Genomic DNA, 25,384 nt, shown 5'->3' on the forward strand with positions numbered 1-25,384 from the left:
TTCCTTCTCGCAAACAGGCTAAGTGGCAATGCATAGCCATCAGCACTTTGGGCAGTACTACATGTAAAATATACACCTGCTGCTTTCCTTTCCCTGTGGCAGCAGGTGTAAGAGCAGTGATCTCTTTAGACTACAAATAATACAGAGTTCAAATCCAGCTCATTCAGTTTTTCCAGATGGCCTTACATAAGTAAATGTGGTAATTACTGTAAAAGTGACAAGCAATGACTACAGTGAAGTATGTGTGCCTCTTCCTCAATTTTAATCATTGTCAATAAGGAGAAATTAATCGTAGGCACGAAACAGCCTATAATTGCAAAGTACCTTGCAAAGGTAAGGGAAAACAGCTCTTATACTTTACAAAAAAGCACCTAAACAGGCATGTCCAAGGGTCAGCTTCCGGTGATTTCTCCTGTCCACCTGGTGAATCTGGGCATACTGGGGCAATGCGGCAACTGCCTCATGTACCCAGACAATCCTCTCCTCCTACAACCCAACACTATGACTTGCGAGAGATGCACTTACATAGCCAAACTGGAAGCAAAGCTCTCTCTGGCCAAGATTTTGCTAGACAGTCAAGAGGAGAAGGGTAACACCTGCACTACACCTCAAGCAACTCATAGCCCTTCAAAACCCACACCATCAACACCCACACATAGCAACACTAAACCCACATATGCGGAGGCCCTTAACATTAACCTGCCCAAGCAACAAGGACCTCTGAAGCCGAAACGCAAACAAACACCAGTCACAACCAAAGTGACACATAGCTCACAACACCAGTGTGCCACCCAACAACAGCCCGTAAGGCAAGACAATGTACCCAACACTTTAGTCATAGGTGACTCTATAGTTAGGCACACTGATGTCCCACTCACCAGGCTGAGCAAGGAGAAAATTACAGTCAGCTGCCTGTCGGGTGCCAGGATCTGCCACATAACGCATGCACTCAAGTCACTCCACAACAAATACAAATACGACTCTGTCATTGTCCATGTTGGAGTGAATGACTTGAGACGTACCTCCCTGGACTACATGAAAAGGGACATGGAAGAGCTCTCAGATCATGTGGCCCAGGCAAGTATGACCCTAGCTCTGAGTAGCATCTGGCCTTTTCCCAGAATGATACCACAGTACAAGGACAAAATGATTGACTTCAACAATTAGCCATGCTTCTAGTGTCATTCAAAAGGGATCCAGTATCTGTCTGCCTGGGAAGACATGATCAACAAACCATGACACTTTGCCAGAGATGGTCTGCACGTGTCACCCCTGGGATTCAGGTTACTGGCTAAAGCTCTTGCCACCCCCTATAGTGCCTCTTTTAGGCAAGGTTCAAAGGATCAAATCACCACCATAACAGATACAAGCATGCAAAATCTGAAGATAATGCTACTCAATGCTAGAAGTCTAAACCTCAAAATGCACTCTCTCGAGGCACTCCTAAAAATGGAGAACATCGATATCTGTGCAGTAACTGAGACCTGATTCAAGGCTCCAGAGAGCACCCCTGCAATACCAGGCTACAACTCTTACCACACTTTTCAGCCACAAAACCAAGACTGAAACACTAAAGGTGGAGGAGTGTCCATATTCACCAAGGATATTCACACCTCCAGGCTAGTTGCCCAACACAATGCATATGAAATTCTCCAGGTGCAACTAACACTAGGTAAGACTGCAATCCAAATTGTAACTTGCTACAGATCCCCCACTGTGCCCCAAGATTCATTCTCACTACACCTTTCTAAACATACTGAAAAATATTAAGATACAATGAAACACCCTAATTCTGGGTGATTTCAACTACCCTACCATTAACTGGAAAAACTACTCGGGTACCAACTCCTTTTCCCAACGGTTCTTGGAATTCATAAATTCCAGTGCCCTGGATCAACTAATCCATTGTCCCACCAGAGGCTCCAATTTCCTAGACCTGGTCATTACCAAAATGGGAGATAGATGCTCCACACCAGTGGTCACCCCCTCATTGGTCAGATCTGACCATAAGCAAATCACCCTTGACATCCACATCACTCCCCCACCCCCCAGTAAGGAAACCTCCTTAAAAAACTTCTCCAAAGCCAACTTCATGCTATTGAAGTCAGAAGTGACAAACTTCATGACACCCATGCAGACAGGATCTGAAAGTTTGACTGCAGAATCCTACACTAAGGCACTGTACGAGCTCATCCACTCGTGCATGAATTGTGCCATCCCAAATAGAACCAAGATGCTCTTCAACAAAAAAGGAAGCCAATCTGGTGGTCCCCTGCTATAAACAAACTATACAACAGAAGGAAGAAACTGTTGCAGAAAAGAGGAAAATCTCAGGATGCAAAAAACACCCTCACCAGCCTCAGTAAGAAGCTGAGATCCCTCATAAAATCCTCAAAAGCTAGTTACGAAAATAAAATTGCCAAAGATTGCAAAGACAACCACAAGGCATTTTATAGTCATACTAGGTGACTTCAATTACCCCAATATAGACTGGGAACACTACTCAAGCCCAAACACCCTAGCCCAAAAGTTCCTGGAATTCATAAACTCAAATGCCATGGAACAACTAGTCACCATCCCCACAAGAGGAGATAACATACTTGATCTCATCATCACGAACATGGGAGCGCAATGTTCAACACCGGAAGTATACCCCTCACTGTTGAGATCAGATCACAAACTAATCTCGCTGGAGGTCCTCATCCCACCCCCACCTGAAATAAAAAAGACCACAGTAAAGAACTTCTCAAAAGCTGACTTCACACTTCTAAAGACTAGTGTGGTCTCCTTTAAGGCCCCCGAGCCGGCAGAAAACAATACTCAAGCCGCTGAATCACTTACAAATGCCTTCTACCAGCACCTGCAGGACTGCATGGATAAGGCAATCCCAAGCAAAACAAAGACTCTTTGTACCAAAGGCAAGCGTCCAGTCTGGTGGACCCCAGCCATAAACAAACTCTACAACAAAAGGAGGAAGCTACTACAAGATAGAGCAAAATCCTTAAAAGGTAAGACACCCTTGATCACTATAAGTAAAAAACTAAGAGCTCTCATAAAATCATCCAAAGCAAATTTCGAGAGAAAAATAGCTAAAGACTCAAAAGACAATCATAAGGACTTCTTTAGCTATGTTAGAAACCTAGGAGGAAACTCCCAGATATGCTCAGAACTAGTTCAAAATGATGTGAAGATTACTGATCCTACAGACATTGCCAACATACTGGCTGACAGGTTCAGTGCAAACTTCTCCCCCCCCCCAAAAGGAGAGATATCTATAACAAATGAGTGCTGCCCCCCAAACATCTCCAGTGCCCAAGTGAGAACTGCTCTCTCCAAAGCAAAAAACACAGCATCCATGGGACCTGATGGTGTCCCCGGCTGTGTGCTCCACGAACTCAATGAGGAATTAAACCCACAGCTAGGACAGCTGTTTAATCAAAGTCTTACCTCTGGATACGTACCCAGGGAGTGGCGCACTGCAACTGTGGTCCCACTTCACAAAGGCGGTGCCTCCACAGACCCTGGAAATTACCGGCCCATTAGCTTGACAAGCCTTATCTGCAAAGCCATGGAGAGGATCATAATGGACCTCATAAATAAAGACATAGGGAATTTGCAGACTTTGGATCCAACCCAGTTTGGCTTTGTCAAAGGCAGATCATGCCTTTTAAACTTGGTTGACTTTTTGAAACAGTCACCAAAGCCATTGATGAGGGAAAGGCAGTCCATACAGCCTACCTCGATCTGGCTAAGGCCTTCGATACAATACCCCACTCGGGTATCATTGAAAAACTCATCAGCTTAAATGTTAACCCATACATCACAAGATGGGTTGCAAACTGGCTGAGTGACAGAACCCACAGGGTCAGAGTTGCTGGCGCCATGTCAGACTCAAAGCCTGTCACAAGTGGTGTCCCACAGGGCTCAGTCCTGGGCCCACTCTTGTTTGGCATCTACTTTTCCGAAGTACAAGCAAACACAGGAGGGTTATGGCTGACAAAGTTTGCAGATGACTGCAAACTGGGCCATAGTAGAAAACACATCTGACACAGATATCCTTCAGAAGGGTCTCACAGAAATGGATAACTGGTGCCAGAGCCACGGCCTAAAGTTAAATGCCAAAAAATGCATAGTCATACCCTTCGGGAAAAACAAGGTTACCCCTAGCTACCAAATAGGTGGCAATCCACTGAGCACAGAAGAAGTTATCAGGGACCTGGGGACCCAGGTTGATAGTAGTCTGTCATTCGACACCCATGTAGCTAAAGTAGTTAGGAAGACCTTCTACATTGCCCACCTTATCATGAAGGGATTCTCATCTAGATCAAGGGAGGTCATAGTCTCCCTTTACTCATCACTCTTCAGACCAATGATTGAGTACAATGCCCCATTCGGAATGTATCTGTCCCGGCACTTGCAGCAGCTGGAGAGGCCACAAAAGTTCCTCACCAAAAGGATAAAGGGTCTCAAAAATCTGTCCTATGCTGCCAGACTGAAAGAACTCCAGCTCTATTCAGTCGCTTACCGCTTGCTCAGAGGTGACCTTTGCCTAACATACAAGGCCATGTCAAACCCAGATTTGATGAATATGCTTCACCTCAAAAAATCTAGATCCATCAGAGCCACAAGGGCGGGAGACTTAAACCTCGACACGGCTATTAATAGGACGTGCTGGAGGGATAGATTCATCACCCAAAGACTCCCTATGCTGTGGAACAAAATCCCAGTACACGTGAGGCAGAGCACCTCGCTGGCCTTGTTCAAGAGAAATCTTGACCAATGGATGGGAGATCGCAGATATACCCCAGGGATTACCTCAGTGTCACTGCTCGACAGAGGCACAGCAAAATAATGGGTATAGTTCCCCATACTAAAGGGGTGGCGTAAGCCACAAAATGAAGGGCTAGGCTTGTAAATGCCCTCGGGCAGATAGCCTAGTATGAACCTATGAACCTATGAACCTATGTCAAGAATCTAAATGGCAATGCTCAGATCTGCTCTTAGCTACAACAGAATGGCATTACATATACTGATCCCAAGGATATTGCCAATATCCTGGCAGATCAATTTAGTGCCAACTTCACCCCCCTCTCACCCCCTAAAGGGCCCATCTCAATACCAAAAGATTGCCAAATTCCAGTAATCACAGTCACACAGGTAGAAACCACACTCTCCAAAGCTAAGAATACAGCATCCATGGGACCAGATGACATCCCAGGCTGTGTACTACATGAGCTACAAAATGAACTGGCACCTCACCTAAGTGTCATGTTTAATCGTAGCCTCACCTCAGGCTTTTTGCCCACTGAGTGGCACACAGCTACAGTTATCGCACTGCACAAGGGAGGATCTGCCTTGGATCCCGGGAACTACCATTCCATCAGTCTGACAAGCCTGATCTGCAAGGGCATGGAATGCATTATCATGGAACTTATAAACAAAGACATTGGCAACCTTCAATCATTGGACCCCACCCAGTTTGGGTTTGTGAAGGGCCAATCTTGTCTCCTGAATCTGACTGACTTCTTTGAATCAGTCTCCAGAGCTGTGGACGAGGGTAAGGTGGTCCACACAGCCTATCTGGACCTTGCCAAGGCCTTTGACACCACCACCCCACTCTGGAATCATAGATAAACTTACTAAGCTGGGCATAAATCCCTACGTCACTCAATGGGTTGCCAACTGGCTTACTGACAGAACCCAGACTGTAAAAGTAGCTAACTCCAAATCCAGTTCCAGACAAGTGACAAGTGGAGTAACTCAGGGTTCAGTCCTGGGACCACTCTTGTTTGGCATCTACTTCTCTGAAGTACAGGCCAACACTAAGGGCCTTTGGCTAACAAAGTTCGCAGATGACTGCAAACTGGAGCCATTATTGAATCCCTAAATGATGTGAATATTCTACAGAAGAGCCTTACAGAAACAGATGCCTGGTGCCAGAGCCATGGGCTCAAGCTTAATGCCAAGAAATGTATAGTTATCCCCGTTGGAAAAAAACATGTACCCATGAATTACCACATAGGTGGCAGTACACTAAACATCAAAAGTGTGATGAGAGACTTAGGGACACAGGTGGACAGTGGTCTCACTTTCGATAACCACATTGCCACAACAGTCAGGAAATCCTTCTATGTGGCACACCCCATCACTAAGGGCTTTTCATCCAGAAAAAAGGAGGTCATTGTCCCACTGTACTCATCTCTCATTAGACCCATTATAGAGTATAATGCCCATTTGGTATGTACCTCATGAGACATCTGCAACAGCTGGAAAGGCCACAGAAAAACCTCACTAAAAGTATCACAGGCCTAAAGCAGATGCCATATGCTGACCATCTAAAAAAACTCCAGCTATACTCTGTGGCATATCGTCTACTCAGAGGCTATCTCTGCTTACCATACAAAGCCATGTCAAACCCTGAGCTGTTGGACATGCTACACTTAAAGAAACCCCAATCCCTCAGAGCCACACACTCCAGGGATCTAAACGTTGTCATCACAATGAACAAAACATGCTGGAGGGATAAGTTCCTGACCCAGAGACTCCCCATAATCTGGAATAGGCTGCCCATACATGTCAAGCAGAGTGCCTCCTTGGCCCTCTTCAAAAGGAAACTTGATGATTGGACAGGAGATAGGAAATTCACCATGGGGATCATGTCAGTCGCCCTGCTAGACAGGGGTCCAGAGAAGTAAATATTGTGGGAAGAAATATCCAGGGAATTGTTATGGCTAGGCTTGTATAGGCCCTAGGGCTGATAGCCTTGTACCAACCTATGAACCTATAATACCTACCTCTATGCAGTTGTACAGTTATTAGCTGTTTGCAGGACTCACTGTAAATCACAATTTAATTATGTGTATAGCTTTCTAGAAATGACAAGCTGTGGTACAGGTTTTGAAATGATTAGTTCTGACTTAGCAAATATGCTAACTATTTGTATATGACCATACATCCTGAAAAGTGTGTGTTGTATGCTTTGTCATAGTAAGGACAGTTGGCACATGACATTAGATCTCTTCCATCACCTGAACATATCACTAACAGAATCCTACAGATGATTTAAAAAAAAATCCACAGTACATGAGCACTGATAAACTATTAAATTATGTAAAATATTAGTATTAAAAACTGCTAAACAACTCCAAAGAACAAAGTAAAAATGAAAATGAAAAAGCAGCAAATCAAAGATCAGGAAGGAAGCAGACCACAAAACTTATAAGCTTTCGTTTGTTTAATAAAACACCAAGAACTTCATCAGAATGAATACAAAAACTTGAAACCAACCTTTAAATACTTGTCATGTGCAAAAATTCATCCAGTGACAAAATGCTTCAAATAAATTATTTAAATAGCCACTGTGATGTCATGAAAATTTAAGAATACACTACAACATTTTTAAACATTGCATATGTATAAAAACTTGAATATATATGTGTGTGTGTGTGTGTGTATATATATATATATATATATATATATATATATATATATATATATATATATATATATATATATATATAAAATAATCAACAATAAAAAACTACTGCACAGTGTTTCATCAAATAAAGCCTGTTTTGGGAGCAGCTTGGCTTACTACATCAAAGTCTTTGTAACTGAAGAAAACACTTGATGTTAATAGTTTCATTTAGTCCTGAAGGGTAGTCTGCTCTTAAAGCTATCTGCCATTTAGTTTCCTTGCATTCTAATAAAGCTTTAAAATTACCTAGCAAAGGACCACAAGCTACTTTGTCTAAGACAAAGAATATAAATTTGTTAAAATTGTTACATAAAACATGTTGTGCCAGTGCGTTATTCATGTCTTTGTTTCTCACTGCCAACATATGTTCATAAATCCTTTTACTTAGTGACTTGATGGTCTTGCCAACATAAAAACTGGTACAAGAATTACGTACTGCAAGATAAACAATGCCCACAGAATCACATGTAAACCTGTCCTTTGCCCAAATAACTTTCTTAAAATGTTTCAACTCAATAGAACCTGAATTGGCTATGTAGCTACATTACCTGCAATGACCACAAACAAAACTCCCAACAGGGTCATTTACAGTGATGGGAGTAACGCATTACAAAAGTAATGCATTACTGTAATTTATTACATTTTTAAGTAACTAGTAATATAATGCGTTACTTGTCAATATAATAATGCATAATTGTACTGTGTTACTTTTTTTAGTAACTAGTAATGCAAATGTGAATTACTTTTGCGTTACTTGCAGACTTCCAAAACTGAAAAGAAAACAACTTCTCAATGGACACATCGAGGAGGGAGGAGGTGTTTTGCAGCAGCTCTAGCAACATACATGTAAGGATGGATCCCGTCCGACGTGAGTGATGACGTCAGCTCGTCAGCGCTACCAGTCAGAATTCAGCTCATCATCATTTCCAGCTGTCTGCAAGCGGGAATGCAATGTTCGTGGAGGAGGGACTGGATTGTGGATGTGGGCAGGGGAATGGATTAAGGATGCAGGCAGGACAGTGCTCGTTACGTTCAGGGCACTCAGACGGACATCAGGTAAGGAAGCAAAGGGTGTTTCTGTGTGTGTGTGTGTGTGTGTGTGTGTGTGTGTGTGTGTGTGTGTGTGTGTGTGTGTGTGTGTGTGTGTGTGTGTGTGTTTGCGCGCATGTTGACAGGTTTAGCAGCCTATGCTAGTAAAGCTGCTTTGTAAATTCTGGTCACTGATATAATTAAAGTTACCTTAGAGCAATGCCGTACTTTATACAGTCCTGTGAAACATTTACACACAATTTATTAAAATCCCTCTATGGAAATGTCAGTGTTATTGTGGGTTGCACTCCTGTACAGCTGATCTCAATGTGACATGGTGCCCGACTCAGTATAAAGAAAGAGACCTCATTTTACATTGGTGCTGATCCTAGGGATTTCAGTTTCCTAGACATGGCAGCTAGAAGAGAAAGCTCAAGGCAAAAGTGATGTCATTTAATCTGTAAAGCCAGTCTCTTAGAGCAGATTATCTGGCATGCTGAATATATTTACAGTCACCTTTGACCCTTCTGTTAACAAGTGCAGTAAGGTTATTTACATAAAATAAACAACCAAAAGAAGGAGTCACTGATGCCTGCTTGATGTTTTCATTGTTACCGCTGCAGTGACAGGGAATTTCAGCAGTTTCTGCTTTCTCTAATTCAGTCTTTTCTTTTTACCAGCATGCTTTTAAGTGACAGGGTAATTATCTATACTTCCTGTAATCAACAATATGAGTCTTCTTCCAGTTTTTATTTCAAATGTGGCAAACCTATATGGATACCTTTAGATGCCTTGCTAAAATTAAAACCAGGTTTTGTTATGCAATGGTAATGTACTTCAGCCTATAGAAGTCAGGCTTATAGTCAGGATTTTTGGACTTCATCACCAGTTTCTTAACTTTTGCACCCCACTATGAAGGCCAATCATTGTCACTAGGACATACAATGGCTGTGTTGTCTTGTGTGTGTGTGTGTGTGTGTGTGTGTGTGTGTGTGTGTGTGTGTGTGTGTGTGTGTGTGTGTGTGTGTGTACCACCTCTAAGATTGCACAAACTCAACCAACATTGGGATTCCAGAAACCTGAAGACAAAAAAGAAAGTTGGGGCAATGCAACACGCCTTCCTGCTCGTCTCTAATTCTAGGTGCCCATGACAGGATGATAGGATGCTGGTGAGCTGTCTCTTTCAACACTGTGTGTGTGTGTGTGTGTGTGTGTGTGTGTGTGTGTGTGTGTGTGTGTGTGTGTGTGTGTCAATCAACTGACAAATGACAAGCAGTATGGTTTCCATGTGCATATCTCTCTACTATGTGATTTGTGCTGATCCATAAACTTATCATAGACTTGGCTGTTCAGTGTGCCTTCTGGCTAACACAGCAAAGCAGATCAGACACAGTGAAATGAACAGTCCCATGAGGTAAAGAGGATAGCTTCTCATTATGGCCAACATGATATTTGTTATGTTCCTGGCCTGAACAGGTGAAGTGACCATCCCATCACACCTCTTTCCTAGGTAGGCCTGGTCAAGGATTAAGTTGAATTGTAATCTAAAGTGAGGGAAAGGACATCTCAGGCATAGCCAATGATCAGAATGCAGTTAAAGAAAAACAGACTAAAATGTACTTCTACAGGATATCTGCTTTCTTCTTCTTGTGTTATCTAATCAAACAAATCAAGCCATTTTGATGTACTCTGTTTGCAGTGCATCTATGCTGATCAATGCAGGACGGTAATTTCCCCTTAAAAAATTGACAATATTTTGAATATTTCTGTTATCTTCAGCTTGCTATATCATCAAACTATCTGTCTTCATTCAGAATCCAGTGCCCTGCAACTAGTTTTGACCAATACTTGAACAGTTTTACAAGCATCTGCCAACCATACATAGTTTTGTGGCACCCTATCTCTGTATGTCTATTATAATGTTATGATAGCCATATATATAATTATCTATGAACCTGTTTCACACCTCCCCTCTTAGCTGCAAAAATAACATTTTCTGCCCTACATACTTCCTTCCCTTATTCCATTCCTTTGAACTTCTATGCACTAATCACATGATCTATCATCTATTTGACAAACCACGTAATGCACCTCTTCATGTACTCAGTATTCAACACCTGCACCTGCTAATGCAGACATATCTTTTATAGTGTAATAGTTGCCTTTATTTCAACTGAATGTAATCTAATTATCAAATGAATGTGTAATTGTTAATTTATATTACTTACTGTTTGTTCATGTATATTACTGAGAAGTCTGTTTCTTCTTTTTCGGCTGTTCCTGTTAGGGGTCACCACAGCTGATCATCTGTTTCCATTTCTTCCTGTCCTCTGCATCTTGCTCTGTCACACCAACCACCTGCATGTCCTCTCTCACCACATCCATAAACCTTATCTTAGGCCTTCCTCTTTTCCTGTTACCTGGCAGCATCATCCTTAGCATCCTTTTCCCAATATAGTGAGTGAGAAGTGAGAACTGAAGATGTATTCCCCCATTAGTGGCTTTGTTGTTTATCCAGGTTTTTTGTGCTAAGAGGTTGAGAGCTATGGTGAGAAGTGAGAACTGAATTCACTAAATGATAGCCATTAAGTTTCAGTCTTCCTATTTTTCAAACTGCTGATTTAGCATAGTGGTATATTGCACTGACTGTTCAAGACATGCATGGTGGTAACACAGCATTTTATTCTAGCAACTTTCCAAAATTATACAAGCAATGTTTAAAATGTGTCCCTGGCTTTAGACCTTTTGCCCCCCCTCCAAAAAAAAAAAATAACCTGAAATTGAAAATAAGTGTGAGAAGCTGTGCAAGATGCCTGTGGCTTACACTACTGTCATTCTGTTTATAGTTTGGGTGTGGAAGTAGACTTTTATGATGGAAATGTTCTGAATTGGGCAGTTTTGTCATTATTGGTTCATACATTTTGTTTCATTGCTTAGTAGAAGACTGTTCCAAACTACAGACTTAAAACACATTCGAACAAATGGTGCTGTATTATACAAGGAATATAATTTAATACAATCAGGAAGGTGAATTAAAGAATGTATACATGTATGCTTGCTCACAGGATGCAGGAGACCAAAACAGGGGAAGAGACCAGTCACCAATGGTGTTCCCCAGGTTTTGGTGCTGAGACTTTTTCTGTTTGGCATATACATCTCAAAAGTAAAAGGAAATACCAAAGGGCTTTGTGCGACTAAGTTTGAGATGACTGCAAGCTAGGAGCAGATATTGAATCCCCAAATGACTTAACCATCATGCAGGAAGGTTTGTCCCAAACAATAACTGGAGCCAGAATCATGAATTGAAGCTAAACTCCAAGAAATACATTATCATATCCTTTGGGAAGTCATCCAGGGACCTGCCAAATTGGCAATGCCCCCTGAGAACTGACCCAGTTGTTTGGCATTTGGGAACTTGGGTGTACAGTGACCTAACTTTTGACCAATATGAACCCAGAGTCATAAGAAAGCCTTTCTATACTGCACAGCTTATAAACAAATTGATTGTGACTAGATCTAGAGATGTTATTGTACACGTTTACAAAGCCTTCATTAGATCAATCATTTTGTATAATGCCCACTTTTGCATGTATCTGTTCAGATCCATGCAACAATTGGAATATCCAGAGAGATACCTTACTAAAAGGATACAAGTCCTAAACAATAGGTCTTGCATGGACCACCTCAAAGATTTATCACTATAATCCATATCCTACAGAGTGCTTAGAGGTGACATGTCTGGCATGCAAGGCATCCATCGACCTAATACAGATGGACCTACTGAACATCAGCAAGTCAAATGGCATCAGAAATACTCAGTTCAGGTATCTAAACTGAATGTTGTGGAGAGATGGATATATATCACAGAGTCTACCACTGTTCCAGAACAGACTACCCATTCAAGTAAAACAAAGCTCATCCATATCCATATTCAAATGCAACATGGATCTAAGGATGGGTAATAGAAAATGTACTGCAGGTTTGTCCCTCATGCCACTAACAGATAGAGGCAGTTCCTAAATGCTGCATCCCTTACATGGGTCCGCTCAAATTATCTATAGTATGATCACATTTATTCTCACTAGGGCTAATATACAATTAACAGCCATGGGATAGGTAAGACCTTTCAGGAAATGTTAATTCAAGCATCAAAAGGGAAACTAGCTAAGCTTAAAATGTCCTTCAAGTGAACCTATGTTGTGGTAGTAAATAGTTTTTAAAAAATTGCCCTTTTTAGATCACTAAGTACCCCTCTCACCCTCCGCCCCCAGTCTTCAACAGCTTCTGGCACCTCTGCAACTTCTTGATCTTGATAATGCAGTATACATACCTTTAAGGAGGACCATGTGTATGTCCTACACATGGACGCATGCCACCCATACCTCCCAACCATCCCGAATTACTTAATTTTTATTCAGGTTTTTTAAAATTTCCATGCTTTCGGAGCTGACATCATCACATGCGCGATGACATCAGTGCCATCAGCCAGTTGGAACTAAGCTCAAGGCTTTTCCGGCTGGCTAGCTGTTTGAAATTTGGCTTACCAGCAACAACGACATCTGCGAGTGTGACTGCGAGCTGTATGCTTTTTATTTTCCTGCAGCCGAACTACAATATTGGAAGGTATGCTAAATGAAGTGTGCTTTTTATTTTCCTGTCCTGCACAAACAATGATTTCTCTTTGGAGTGTGTGCGTGTGTGTGTGTGTGTGTGTGTGTGTGTGTGTGTGTGTGTGTGTGTGTAGCTTCAAAAGTTGGTCTGCTGATAAATAAAACTGAGACAAATTAAGCAGGATTTGGAATATGTTTTTCAGGTTTGTAATAGTTCTTTGCCTGTTATGCTACAGATCCTTTTGCTAGTAGAATGGCAGTGGGTATTCCCTTAGTCTATACTGGTTGTAGAGGGTGTAGACTATGTCATGCATTTGTGATGGCTTGAAAGGAATGGTATTTGATAAAAATTCCTTGAATTGTTATAGAAGTCTGTGACTCAGAATTCTGTTTACTTTTTTATTTTTAGGGTTGTTGAGGTATGCTGTGTCATTTATGGACTAACAAAACAGCTTGAGATTTGTGGCATAGTCTTTTGCTTGTCACTGAGTTATTCAATTTTGGAAACTTTTTAATAAGAAACATCTTTATTCAATTATTACTTTTGACGTAGGCCATCATAAAATGAAAATAAACCGTAGTGACATATTTTCAGATGCAAACTTTATACATTGCATTAATCTTTTGTATAGAACATTACAAAGTTCATTCAGTTCCTGTTTTCGCTGTACAGGCTTACTTCTGTAAATTGAAAATCAGTACTGAAGCCATAAACATCCTCTGCATTATTACTTTGCCAACATTCATGCAGTTGCATTGTGGAAACATTCTGTTGTGTGAGGTAGTTGTTAAAGTTTCCATCAGATCTTCCTTCATATCACTGAACTGTTTGTTCCTCCACTCATTCAATGTGTAGTCATTGTGAATAGTTATATAAAGTGATATTTTGGTTGACTGTTGTGTTAACAGTCTTGTTAGACCTATATGATATTTTCTGTTATGGGTCTTGTGTTGCTGGCTGCGTGTACTTTGGTTTAAGTATTACATTCTGACTCTCTGACTATATGGACTAGTCTGCTATTCATCATTATTGTAACACTGTGTATACAACTTTTATAGACTTGTATTCATGTGCAGTAAGCATGTATTCCTCACACACAAGTACTGTTTGAGTAAATCTGAATATGAGAATTGATAAACTATACTCATGTAAAAGTAACTGAAAAGTAACTAAAAGTAACTAGTTACTTTAGTTAGTAACTAGTAATAGTAATATATTACTTATTTTAGAAAAGTAATAAGTAATAGTAATATATTACTTTCGCTTAAAAGTAACTAGTAATAGTAACTTATTACTTTTAAAAGTAACTAGCACAACACTGGTCATTTACCCCATTGTGTGATGTCTTAGAAGTACTTTCAAGTATACTTCTTATGTTACATACCTTTTTATAAGTGAACAAAGGTTCATTACCCAGGACTATCATCAATTCAGAATGTCCAAGCAACACCTTCCAATTTTCCTTAATAACACACCTAATAATGTCCATTCCATTTGAAATGAGCAATGGGAAGGCAAGCTCAAACACCTTGTTGCTTTGATTCACCTACTTGCTACACTGAAATTGCCTCTCAAAATGGGGCTAGCTAAAATGTCTCTGTGCGTTATAACTTCAACAACAATGTTAAATAACCAAAACAAATCATATCCCCTGACTGTAAAAAATCCAGTCAGTTTGTTAACCTCCCCATCAAAAACAGAATCTTCACTGGTCAAACGATTCAACCTTATAAGTTGTCCCTTGACAACCCCTCATTTCTTATGTTGGGGGTGAAGACTGTCCCTGTGCAGGTACTGATTGACAAAGGTAGATTTCCTGTGGATACTACTACTGAAACTAAAACTGTCATCAAGTAGTTCCAAATGAATATCCAGGAAGTCTATTGTTTTCCCAAACCCTCCCAGAGTAAAGTTCAAAAAACTGGCTGAACAATTCAGGTCATGCAAGGTTCCCTTTCCACAAAAAAAAAAAAAAAAAAAAACAAATTATCAATATAACACCTGTAAAATAAAATGTTCTTTGCCAAAGGATGTGTCACAAGACATTTCATCTCCCACATAGCCATAACTAGATTAGCAAAAGAGGGAGCAGCTCTAGAACCTATGGCTACACCAGAGATTTGCTGTAAAATGTTAGTTCTAAACCTAAAAAAATTACTCTCCAGAATTATTTCCATCAAGGCATCTTAACATTGTCAAAGTCAGTATAACCAGTCAAATATTCTCTAAATAAATCAATTCCAACTTTTTGATCTATACTTGTATAAAGGGAAGTGACATCAAGTGTTACAAAAAATATAGTTGACATATCTAAATTTTCCAAATTAAAATCATGTAACAACTCTAATAGATGCCATGAATCTTTTGAATAAAACCTTGAACTTTGAACAATAGGGTTCAAAATTTTATCTAACCAAATAGAAATTGGTTCAGTCTTAGAGTATGCTGCTGACACTATGGGTCTAAAGGGGGGTGGGGGCGTTTCTGCATTTGTGGACTTTAGGAATACCAAAAAGAACTGCTAAATTCGGATGTTCAACCTGTAAAAACATGTATACTGAGTGTCTAATATTACCTTGACAAAACAAATCAAATAATAAAGTCTCATTATGTTTGAAACACAATAAAACTTCATTTATATTGACCTGTTTGTAGTTTCTATGGTCACTCAAAAGTTGCAGCATAGCATTTTCATAGTCCACAGTATGCATAATGACTAGTACCCCACCCTTATCTGCCTTTATTACTCTCAGATTCTTGTTGGTAGCTAAGTCAATTAATGCTTTCCTCTCTCCCTGAGTAATATTATTAGTACTCTGGGACCATCTACTAATATCCCTAAAATGCTGTTCACATAGTGTATCAAAAACTTGTAAGGAAGAGCATAATGCAGGATTATAACTACTTTTACATTTACATTGCTCTGTGGGTAAAACAGAAGTAGACAAACCATCAAAAATGAAATTCAAATTCAACTTTCTTAAGTATAACTTAAAATCCACAAACAAATTTGCCACATTCACTTTGTTGGAAGAAATAAATGTAAAGCCACGTTGTAACACCTTATAGCTGTCATCTGTTAAGTTAACATCAGACAAATTTAAAATGTCTATACAAAAATGTAAGTTCTCTTTTTGTTGTTTCTGTTCCTGTTGTTCCCTTTCTTCCCTTGTTCATTCTCCTGTGTGGTCTGAACTTCTTTCGACTACCTCGGGGTTCTCTGCACCCCTGATATGTCCACTAAAAAAGGTCCATTCATTGAGGACACAGCAGCACCAACATTGGGAGAATTATTAGCAACATTCATGTTGCCAGCATCACACTGACTAGAAACAGAAGTAGAAGCAACTGCCTCTGTAAGACCATTAGTACTAGTTGGTGTCACAGTTTGTACTGATGTTAAACGTTTAGGTAAAGGATAGGCAGTTTTGTCTTGATAGGCAGCCAAGTCCCTCTTCAATTTTCTTTGTTTCCTATTAATAATGGTTGCCCTATGCCTATCTACTTTGATGGAAATACCTTCATATAAAGTAGAAAAGCACTGGAAACATTTGGACCCCCTAACGTTCATGTCGAGAGTTTCCATGTCAGTTTTTATGTTAGTAATATTACATTTGTAATGGGCGACCAGCATTTTCATCAGGGTGACACCAGTACCATTAAAAAGTTCACCCAATTGCTAGTACAAAATGTCCCCCTGTTGAACACAATTAGGAAATTTAAATAATCTCAAGCCAGGAGGTATGCAGCAGATTCTTACACATTCTTCTAAATAAGCCACTTCTAACTGCAAAGAAATAATTTTAAGGAAAGTTTTCTAAAGAAACTATGTCATTTTGCAAACGTCAAACTCATCTGAGCAGCTACTTTCAAAAGTGGCACTTGTATTTCATGACTGTCCAATTTGAAGAGGTTTTCAAACTCACTAGCAACATGAGAAACTACAACTTTATGTGAAATTGTGCTAGCTGAAATCCCACTAGCACTATTAGGATGAGAAACACCATCACTGGATCCACTGAATGAAGAAACATCTCCATCCAGCCAACTGACTGAGGAATTGTTGTACTCAAGTCAGCACGCTACTAGAAACACTGCTCTGTAGCTGAACTCCTCTACCTTGGTTACCTTGACCATGAGAAAAACCTTTACGGATAGCAGCAATAATGTTGTCCATAAAAGATTTGTTAGACACAAGGGATTTGTCTAACACTGATGGATGGTTAAGTTCAATAAACAGTCCTGTGTAAGCTCACTTTCTGCCATAATGCTGCTCAAACGCCTCTAAATTCAACCAAACACTGCTAAACAACTCCAAAGAACAAAGTAAAAATGAAAAAGCAGCAAACCAAAGACCAGGAAGGAACCGAACCACAAAACCTAAAAACTTTTGTTCATTTAATAAAACACCAGGAACTTCATCAGAATAAATATAAAAACTAGAAATCACCCTGTAAATACTTGTCATGTGCATAAAATCATCCAATGACAAAATGCTTCAAATAAATTATTTAAATAGTCACTGTAATGTCATGATTTGTTGTGGTTACGTAACATTGTTGCTGAAGTTATAACTATCAGAGACAGTTTAGCTAGCCCCATTCTGACAGGCAATTTCAGTGTAACAAGTAGGGTGAATCAAAACAACAAGGTGTTTTAGCTTGCCTTCCCATTGTCCATTTCAGATGGAATGGGCATTAATAGGCGTGTTATTAAAAAAAATTGGAAGATGTTGCTTGGACATTCTGAATTAGTGAAAGTCTTGGGTAATGAACCTTTGTGCACTTAAAAAAAGGTATGTAACATAAGGAGTATACATGAAAGTTCTTCTAAGACATCACACAATGGGGTAAATGACCCTGTTGGGACTTTTGCTTGTGGTCATTGCAGGCAATGTAGATACATAGCCAGTTCAGGTTCTGTTGAGTTGAAACATTTTAAGAAGCTTATTTGGGCAACGGACAGGTTTACATGTGATTCTGTGAGCATTGTTTATCTTGCAGTATGTAATTCTTGTACCAGTTTTTATGTTGGCAAGACCATCAGGTCACTAAGTAAATGGATTTATGAACATGTGTTGGCAGTGAGAAACAAAGACAGGAATAATGCACTTACACGACATGTTTTATTATGTAAAGATTTTAAGAAATTTATATTTTTTGTTTTAGACAAAGTAGTTGGTGGTCCTTTGGTGGGTAATTTTAAATCTTTATTAGAATGTAGGGAAACTAAATGGCAGATAGCTTTAAGAGCAGACTACCCTTCAGGACTAAATGAAACTATTAACATCAAGTGTTTTCTTCAGTTACAAAGGCTTTGATGTAGTGAGCCAAGCTGCTCCCAAAATTGGCTTTATTTGATGAAGCACTGTGTAGTAGTTTGTTATTGTTGATTTTTTATATATATATATATATATATATATATATATATATATATATATATAGATATATATATATATATATATATTCATGTTTTTATACATATGCAATGTTTAAAAAATTTGTAGTGTATTTTAAAATTTTCATGACATCACAGTGGCTGTTTAAGTAATTTATTTGAAGCATTTTGTCATTGGATGATTTTTTTTGCACATGACAAGTATTTAAAGGGTGGTTTCAAGTTTTTGTATTTATTCTAATAAAGTTTGTGGTGTTTTATTAAATGAACGAAAGCTTATAAGTTTTGTGGTGTGGTTCCTTCCTGGTCTTTGTTTTCAAAATATTAGTATTATCCATCAACACAGTCAGGTCAGTCTGCAGACACCATCCACCAACCTAATACAGGCACACAGAGTATTTGGATGGATGGGATGAATACAAGGAGAGACAAACATACACCTAGCAATGTTTTTTAATGGAAATATAAAGGCTTAGTAGAGAGACAACAGGCTTATGACAAGCAGAACAATGTTAGCTTAATATGTGATAGCAGTGGGAATGCATGTCACTTCAGATATTCACTTATGGGCAGTACTCAATATATCTCTGTGGGAAATCATAACTTTGGAAAATTTTAATATGTGTGCGATGAAATATGTAATATACATCCCACTAAGAAATGATGAGCAATACATCTGGAATCAAACCCTTGAAGCTACTATAAAAAAAAATCATCAGTCAAGCAATTGATGCCAACACACCACATATTCAGCAGTGTAAATAACTGTGAGAGTAAATGTTTCAAAGTACTGCCTTTACTCTGCTTTAACTCTGTGTTCCTTTAGTGCAGCTTGTTTTATTGGTAAGTACAGCCAATGGTAAAATCTTTCCAGGCTTTACCATAGGACATGAAAAGACATTTACCATCACTCAGCTTTGGTGAGAAATGCCAAACTCTGGGCAAATGCAGAAGACAAAAAGTGAAGATTTTATCAGGGGGCATTTCTGACATGTGAGTGGTGTGTGATTCTATTTTTGGACAGATCAAAGGTGTAAAAATGGGGTAGATAGAAAAGTGGTGAAATGGAGGGGAAACAAGGGAAAGAACAAAAGGGAAGCAATATAGTAATTTGCAGGATGGAATTAAGAAAGAGCAGTGTCATGTGAACATGGATAGAAAATATGATGAATTTGGACGGTTACTGTAATACAGATGGGTGACAACAACACAGTCATAGCCGATTGGACCAAATCAAGTGTGCCAAGATGACTTGTATTATTCAAGTACATTCAATTTTTTTGTAAAATGTTACAAATTTATTTATATATCCAGCAAAAAATGGAATTTTATTTGTATGCACTTCTTATAATTCAGCATTAGCAGAGACATTTTTGGCAGGCATTTAAATTTCTGAGATAGACAGGTTATGCTTTTAGCACAACTATTATTTTTAAATTTTGATTTTACAGTAGTCTATCTTATTGATGAGAAATGCAATGTGCGTACCACTGATACAGGTGTTATGCTTCTGAGACGGCCCAGGGCCACCTCCATGGGAGAGGTGACTGGCATTTATAAATTGACTTTTCTTTTGTAAATGTGTACACATCCTGATAATTGTGTGCAAAGCATACACAAATATATATATATATATATATATATATATATATATATATATATATATATATATATATACAGTTAATTCTGTGGTATTCCTTGCTTTAAACAAACCTTCATTTGTTTGTTGTTTTGGGGGTGGGGGAGCCACCTACCGTACCATTCTGTGTTGCAAGAACAAAAGAGCACTTCAAGAGCTTTCTATTGAAAATGCATAGGCATCCTAATATTTCTGTGGGAAGCATAATACATTACTTAAGTGGTATTCCTTGGTTTGTGTGTGAGGGGGTAGTCAGAGAACTACATAACCTTCAGTTCCTTTTCTTTTATGTCACGTAGGATTATGACACCAAAGCCTACAAATCCACGTAAACCCCCTTTCAGTGACGTTGAAAATTAAGTGATAATCCAGGCTTTGAGGTGTCATAGCTCATTTCTGTTTGAGAGAAGGTGTGGGGAGTATGGCTGCCAGAATGGAGATTTGGAACCAGTTAGTCAATGATGTCAGCGCAGTAGAGGGTCACACCAGAACTTATGATCAGGTACATCATCGAGTCACTGATATGATTTCATCAGCCTGGAAGAGAGCAGCTGCAGTTGCCCAAAAACATCTGATATCAGGGGGTGGGAGTCCTGTTTCCAAACCCCCACTGACACCAAATGAAGAGCTCCTGTCCACTGTTAGAGATCCAGGTAGCTCAATGGAAACTTTGCACTGTGTGCTTGATGTTGGTGCCGATGTGTCTGGGAAGACAAGCATGTGCCAGGAGGAGCTTCTAGGTAAGCTAGTTATGTAAAGAATCTCCATGGCAATACCCAGATTTGCTCTGAGCTACTGCACAATGGTACCTCCTATACTGAGCCAACAGATATTGCCAATATACTGGCCAACAGATTCAATTGCCAACTTTAACCCCCCCCCCCCAAAGGACCAATCACAATACCAGTAGATTGCCAGGCACCCAGTATTACTGCTGCACAGGTTGAAACAGCACTGTCCAAGGCCAAGAATACAGCTTCCATGAGACCTGACAATATCCCTGGCTGTGTTCTACATGAACTGCAGAGTGAACTGGCACCTCACCTGTGTGCCCTGTTCAATCACAGCCTCACCTTAGGCTTTGTTCCTTCTGAATGGCGCACTTCTATAATCATCCCTTTCCACAAAGGAGGAGTGACTACAGACCCTGGCAACTATCCCCCCATTAGCCTGATGAGTCTGATAAGCAAAGCTATGGAATGCATCATTATGGACCTAATAAACAAGGATATAGGGAATCCCCAAACTCTGGATCCCACAAAGTTTGGTTTTATGAAGGGTAGATCATGCCTGCTCAACTTGGTTGACTTCTTTGAGTCAGTCACTAGAGCTGTGGATGAAGGCAATTTGGTTCATTCAGCCTACCTTTATCTGGCCAAGATGTTCAATACCATTCCCCATTCAGGAATAATAGAAAAACTCACTAAGCTAGACATCAATCCCTGTATTGTTGCAAACTGGCACAGAGATAGAACCCACAGTGTGAAAGTAGTGGACTCCAAGTCAGACTGCAGACCAGTCATGAGTGGAGTCCCACAGGGTTTGGTCCTGGGTCCTCTCCATTTTGGTATCTACTTCTCTGATGTCCAGGCCAACACAAATGGTCTCTGACTGACACAGTTCGCAGGGGATTGCAAGTCGGGAGCTATTATTAACTCCCCAAGGGATGTTGACATCCTACAGAAAGGCCTCACTGACACCAATGACTGGTGTCAGAACCATGGCCTTAAGCTCAATGCCAAAAAAACGTGTTGTCATCCACTTTGGCAAAACCCGGTTCCCAGGAATTACCACATTGATGGTAGTCCACTGAACACACAAGGTGCTATAAGTGATCTGGGAGCACAGGTTGACAGCAGCCTCTCTTTTGACCACCACATTGCCACTGTGGTCAGAAAGTCCTTCTATGTGGCACATCTCATTACTAAGGGTTTTGCATCCAGGAAGAAAGAGGTCATTGTCTCCCTCTACTCTTCCCTCATTAGGCCAATCATCGAATACAATGCCCCATTTGGCATGTACCTCACTAGACATCTGCAACAACTGGAGAGGTTACAAAAGTACCTCATAAAGAGGATCCTAGGCCTTAAACACTTGTCCTATATGGACAGACTCAAAAATCTTCAACTATTCTGTCTCATACCGCCTACTTGGAGGCGATCTCTGCTTGACATACAAAGCCATATCTAATCCAGCTCTGTTAGAAATGCTACATCTAAAGAAATCCCAATCCCTCTGCACCACACGTTCCAGAGACCCCAATCTCATTACCACAATCAACAGAACAGGTTCATAACCCAGAGACTCCGCTTGCTATGGAATAGACTTCCCATACATGTCAAACAGAGCACCTCACTGGCCCTCTTCAAGAGAAACCTTCATGAGTGGATGGGGAATAGAAAATTCACCCCGGGATCACTCCAGTGGCTCTACTCAACAGAGGCACTGGGAACTAAGGTCGGGTGGCATGATGTCAGAGCAATCTTATGGGCTAGGTTTGTAAAGGCTACAGGGCCATTAGCCAAGTACACAACAATGAACCTATATATAGCAAGTTTTAAGATTTGCTTATATAGTAAGATATAGAATTTGAGTAATACTTCCAATTAAATTTTTTAATTCTGTATTTTTCGATGAGTTAATACACTTATACGGCACAGTTGTTCAGTACTCATGGGTGTGGATGGATGTTTTTGGTAGGCTTCAGTTTCAACTATTTCTTACAGGACATAAAGGTGATTTATGTAGTCCCTGTCCCTCCCATGTTATTCTCATTGTGATGGTTAATTGCAGTCCTTTCCTTGCTATATTCCTTCCAGGACCATCCTCCCTGCAAACTGTGGAGTCATCTGCACATGATAAGCAAATGATTATTTGATTATTAATGGCTATTCTTTAAATATATAAGTTATCTGCATGTGTGAGGAGGGTGGAATAAGTGCCTATATTGCTGTACCATCTGCGATTGTGTGGCCGATGTTATTTTCTTATCCCATAAATATGTTTAATATTTAGCATAGCAACAATTTCATTCTCATATTTGTTTTTTATTATCACAGGTGATCCTGAGAGTAGAAGTGTAGGACTCCTGCTACCTGATGTCAGAGTGTCTGTAGGCTCTGATGATGGTGGTGGCCAAACTGAGGCACAGTCATGGGGTGCAGTGTTTGAATCTATCTGACTCTGAGGCTGTGATTTACCCATCCCGTGCGTTTCCATCAGGCACAGCCAGTAGGCCTACACATGCCCATTTCACAGAACCCTCACATACTGTACAAGCTTATGGGGACACACTTGATCAGGACACTGTGGCTACTACAGTTTCAGTGCCGGTTGGCTCTGGCATGCCAAAGTGTGGGTGAAGTACCATACAGAATGGTTGCTAGAGGTGCTTGAAGGAGGCCTGCTGTCCAATCTCCACCTGATCCTGGTGTGTCTTTCCATGCCACTAAACATATATTTAGGACCACCATGAAGGTGCAGGCACTTACCACTAGGGCCTTCGAGCATATGCTTAAAGTTGTAGATGTGGCACAGTCTGACATGCATGACTGCTTCTGTTGTGTGGCCAGTTCAATGGAATGGCTGAATGACATGATAGAATGGGCAGTGTCTGTGATGGAACATCTGCTGGGAGGGAAACAACATCCACATGGCTGTAGTTCAGCAGCAGCATCTGCTGTCAGCCAACTTGGCTGTGCATGATCCCCCTACTTTAGTGGCACTACTTCCACTGCTCTGTCAATGGCTGAGATGTCCACACCCATATGTGGCAGGGCACAGGGTTGTCGACCTGGATGCAGTCCTGAGGATAGCTCATCTAGCAGACATTGCTCACATTTGGGTAGCACCAGTGCATCTGAACATGGGCATGGATGTGCCAGTGCAACTACTGGCAGAAACAGTACTCCCAGTCGAGTCGATGGTGATGAACTGATTCCTCTAACATGCATGGCTCACACCTGTCCAACATGCCAAGATGTACAGCTAGCACAGAGCTTGGCTGTGTTCTTGCAAACACTCACACACATAATTCACATCGAGTGCCCATACTTTTGTGTCTTTGGGCTTTTCCCGGTTAGGGGTCACCACAGTGGAACTCCGGTCCGCTAATGATTGGCAGTAGAGTTTTACGTGCTTGCTTGCCGGGCCTAACGCACAACCTTCAACGAAGGAACGCCCATTCATGCATGTCATCACACAGAAGATGCTCTAACTGAGAATTGAACAAACAATGTCTAACTGTGAGGTGACAACACTACCAAGCACCACCACACTGATGCACACAAATAACAGGTACAAGGGTCATTCATGAGACTTGCAGCACCTTCTGTTTCAATGGCCATGTGATAATTAGCTGGATTTCTACCTGCCTGCCTTTCTTACTCACATGCACTCACTACCTTTTTGTGTCAGCCTTGGCCTCCTGCCCCCCCCCCCCCCCAAGCAACACCCTGTGCAAATGATGATATGATAATTGTATCATATCCTTGAGTCTATGTTTTTGATGCAGGGATAAATATGTACTTTTTCTGATGCACGGAGTACATAATTAATTGAGTTCTTATTGTATATGTGTTGTTTGTACCATTTTGAAATTTGTTCCAATTTCTTGCAGCCTTTTTACTATTGTGATTATAACCTTGAAATTGTTGATACATCAGTGAGGCTTATTGCTCCAGTTGTGAGAATGTAGGGATAATTATAGACTTTAGACTGCTTTTGTATTGTGTATATTTTTGATGCATGAGGCCTATTTGCTGAAAAACAGCAGCAATTTATCGACATAAGTCAGTCTTGTCACATATTGATGCCATTGCTGGTCAACTCACACACATTCTACGTAGGTATATTTTCAAGTAACATACTGCAAATATTTGTCATTAAGTTCTGTTCTTATCCATTTATTTTCCTGTTCTAGGTTCTACATTTACTTTATAACGAAAAAGGTAGAACAAACCGCTGCCAAAAATCCACGGATATCAACCAAGTTGAGTTTATTGTGAGCGCTTTCATGCATCTATAATGGATGCACTTCTTCAGACAAAAACATACAGCCAACAACCACAATATATAAGCAAACCAATCAATCAATTAGTTAGCTAAATTAGCCACTTAGAAAAATAAAAAAGATATTAAACATTTTTTAAAAAATTTAAAAATTTGATGGTCATGCAGTTATAGCTGTTATAATTTGGAATTGAGTCTGTGTGATGCTAGCAGTACACAGC

This window comes from Protopterus annectens, chromosome 2.part2 (assembly GCF_019279795.1).
Source record: "Protopterus annectens isolate FY-2018-M chromosome 2.part2, PAN1.0, whole genome shotgun sequence".
Classification (NCBI taxonomy): domain Eukaryota; kingdom Metazoa; phylum Chordata; order Ceratodontiformes; family Protopteridae; genus Protopterus; species Protopterus annectens.